We start from the raw sequence: 3,335 nt of genomic DNA, 5'->3' as shown, positions 1-3,335 counted from the left end.
TTTCGTTCTTTATTTTCTAAGAAAATCATGCTTGTTTATTGTTTCAGGGGTATTATCTAGCAGTACATATGTCGCATACTAATACAAACTACTTTTGATTCTATTTTATTCTTAGTTTTATCACTTGTTGTTGTTTGATCCATAAGGACATATCTTCCATACTGAAATAATACTCTTTCGATTCTGTTTTTTTATAGATTCATTCCATGCAGTTGTTTTTTAGTTCATGAATCAGCAGTACATATGTGGCATACTGATACAAACTGCTTTTTGATTATGTTTTATTCTTAGTTTTATCACTTGTTGTTGTTTCATCCATAAGTACATATATGCGATACTGAAATAAGACTCTCGATTTAGTTATTTTTCTTCATGGAGTTGTTTTAGACAATGAATTAACAATACATATATTGAATACTGAAAAAGTTGCTCTTTGAATCTGTTTTATACATAGATTTTAGTCAGTTAATTCTTATGATTTTGTCAACACATATATGGAATACCGAAATAAAACTGAACCATCGTTAGGTAGTATTAATCTTGATGTTGTCATATTACTTGTACTATTCATTTTTGTTCTGTTATTCATATATGGATTGTTGTTGTGTTTTAATTGTTACATTTTGGTCACATTTACAGGTTCAATATGTCTGATGTTAAGAGTGTTGGCGCTTTTTGGAGGAAGTGGTCCAATGGGAGTGGAGCACTAGAGAGATCCTGTTTTTTTTTTAACCTGAATCAGTGTAGCAGATATGTACTCAAATTATGTAAGCAGTGTAGCGGATATGTACTCGAATTTCATAAACTGTGTAGCAGATATGTACTCGATATAATGAGCTTGTAGACACACACGTTTGGTAGTCAGGGTATTGTGGTCATTTTCATGTTTTAATTAATTGTGGACCTTCAGATAAAAGAAAATTCTGGTTGGACCCTACTATAAATAACCTTATGGGCTTAGGACCAAACAAGAAATTTTCCTAAGATAAATGACGGAATATAGCTTAAAAAAGAACCTGCAAGTACTCATTTGATTTAAGGATGGGAACTGGCACTTTTCCATACAAATCCTGCAAGTATTTGTACATCAAGTTTTAGTTTAGCGAATAAGTGATAATGAATGAGAATCATTAAAACACAAACATATGAGCACCTCTGGTTTGGAGAAAATGGTATACCACTCCAAAAGCATGAAGTGCTTGTTCATTTAACAATAATAGATACTCCATACTAAATAAACTGCTGTCATCCCTTTGCAAGTTCAAAATATAGCTATTGGTTGTTTTGTTTTGGTCAGTAGTAGGAATTCTGGTGTTAACGAGTTTTGATTCTAAATTTACCACTCCACCAAAGAGAAGATATGCCACTAGATACCATAGAGCAACCACTCGGACAGAACTTAAATGATGATTAAAAACTAATCTTACGGCCATTGGCCATCTGTTCACTATTCGCATTGATGAACTGCAAAGAGCTTAATATCCCAGAAAACCTGATATCCTGTCAGCAAAATTGCGTCAATTTTTCTATTTGAATCGCAGTAGGGTGTAAGAAAACAGCTTGAAAAATACAGACAAAACAACTCCTTCGGGCATCAAGGGCGCACAACACAATTCGGATTCTACACTAACCTCTCTGGATTCCAAGGCCTGTACAATATCTTCCTGCAACAAGAAATTGTATATATTATCAAAACAAAGTCACGGAATGCCAGTTACACTACTGCAGTGGAAACTTGGTTATCTGGAATCATTACGATAAACTGGCAAGCAACGGTTAGAAACCCAGGCATAGGACTCCCAGATGAACCAGCCCAATTATCTAGTTCCACTAAGGAGTTAACTAGCCTTTCTTTCATGGAGCAACAAATCTTATGAACTCACCAGAGAAGAAATTACTTGACAAAGAGAATCTAGCTCCTCAACAATCAGCGAGAGATCCACATGAATGGCATCAGCCTATTAAGAAAATTTAAACTAGGGTTAGTTGTTTTGAATAAAAAGTTAATACCATTAATAGCAATTATAGTCTACATTAATTTAAGATTTCTCATGTCTGACACGGTCATGCGTAATCAGGATTTACCCAAGAATCTACAGTAACACCACAAAACTTCTGAAAGCTCCCAGTTTGATTTCTAGTCTACATCTTAGTTACGAGTCCAACAATGCGCGAAGCTAATTACTTCACATGACATTACAAACTAAAATCTAGGGGACTAACCTGGCGCCATTACTCGCCTTGGCTTTGTTTTCAACATCTTGTCGCCAAATCTTTTCTTCACATGATCTCCCTGCTTCCAAATTTTTTGTTCTGTTTATCAACTGCAACTAAGATTTGTTAAGAAGTATTATCGACTTGATCACTAAATGCAAAGCTTGGTGTTGATTAAATAAGAAATATATAGCTTTCCATAAAGGATGGAAATATATACACCTCCTTATGCCACTTACGCCACAATATGTTTCCCACCAAGATTGCAATTAGTATTATTATGGTTAACCCTACACAGAAACAATAAAAATTACTGCAGAATAAGAAAAAAAGAAGAAGAACAACAAGAGAGAGAAATTACCATTTGCCAGCAGAAGGATTAAGGAATCTCTGTGCTCCATTGTAACACCTTATATTCAATAATCTAAGGGGATGATAAAACCTAAATCTAAATCAAAAGAGATTAGTAAATTCAAAATTAGATCAATTCCTTATAAGAGCGGGTCATTTGGGCGACCAAGTAAAAGTGGATATGGATCCTCTAGGCTGTCTTTTGCTCTTATTTTATACATATCCCAAAGCCTACCAAGTTTTTGGCGCCGTTTCCGGGGATTGGTGCTGTGTTTTCTCTAGTAGTTTTATTAGCTATTTTTGCATTTCACTGCATAGCACTTGCATCTGCATATGCTTCACTTCTTTTGTTGTTGGACCTGCTGTTCTGAACCTGTTTTTCCTCTGCTGGGACGCCACCAAGGAAAAGAACCAAAGCCCAACTGGGTTTTTGCAACAATATCAGAGCAGCTGGGCTGTGCTTAAAAGGTAACCCATTTAAGAGAACCCGAATTGTGGGCTTCCAATTTTTTAATTGTAATATTAAAGCCAATTTTTGGGCTTCTCTTATTTTCTGTTGGGTTTGTAATAATTTATTTGTGGGCTTGTTTGTTTAATTTGTGGGCTTGTTTAAATTCTTTCATTGGACTTGTATTTTGGACTCTGGGTTTAAACCCAGCTGAGCTTGTAACCGATTGTGGGCTTGTTTCCACTCAAGAGTGGACCTCAAAACCAAAGTTTTAAAACAAACGTCGGGCCTTAACCAACTGGGCCAAATTAAACTTTCAAAA

General features: G+C 35.3%; 1 long non-coding RNA gene across 1 annotated transcript; it reads right to left on the bottom strand.

Annotated features, from left to right (window-relative positions):
• Positions 1-990: 990 nt before the first annotated feature.
• Positions 991-2,499, bottom strand: LOC113273489. Its single transcript, XR_003322429.1, has 5 exons — positions 2,224-2,499; positions 1,884-1,958; positions 1,632-1,664; positions 1,154-1,500; positions 991-1,070 (listed from the first exon to the last, which is right to left on the bottom strand). It is a non-coding gene; the product is annotated as an uncharacterized LOC113273489 (long non-coding RNA).
• Between the last annotated feature and the right edge of the window lie 836 nt (positions 2,500-3,335).

The sequence above is a fragment of the Papaver somniferum genome, chromosome 4, assembly GCF_003573695.1.
Source record: "Papaver somniferum cultivar HN1 chromosome 4, ASM357369v1, whole genome shotgun sequence".
Taxonomy (NCBI): domain Eukaryota; kingdom Viridiplantae; phylum Streptophyta; class Magnoliopsida; order Ranunculales; family Papaveraceae; genus Papaver; species Papaver somniferum.
This window is presented reverse-complemented; position numbering and strand designations above follow the sequence as displayed.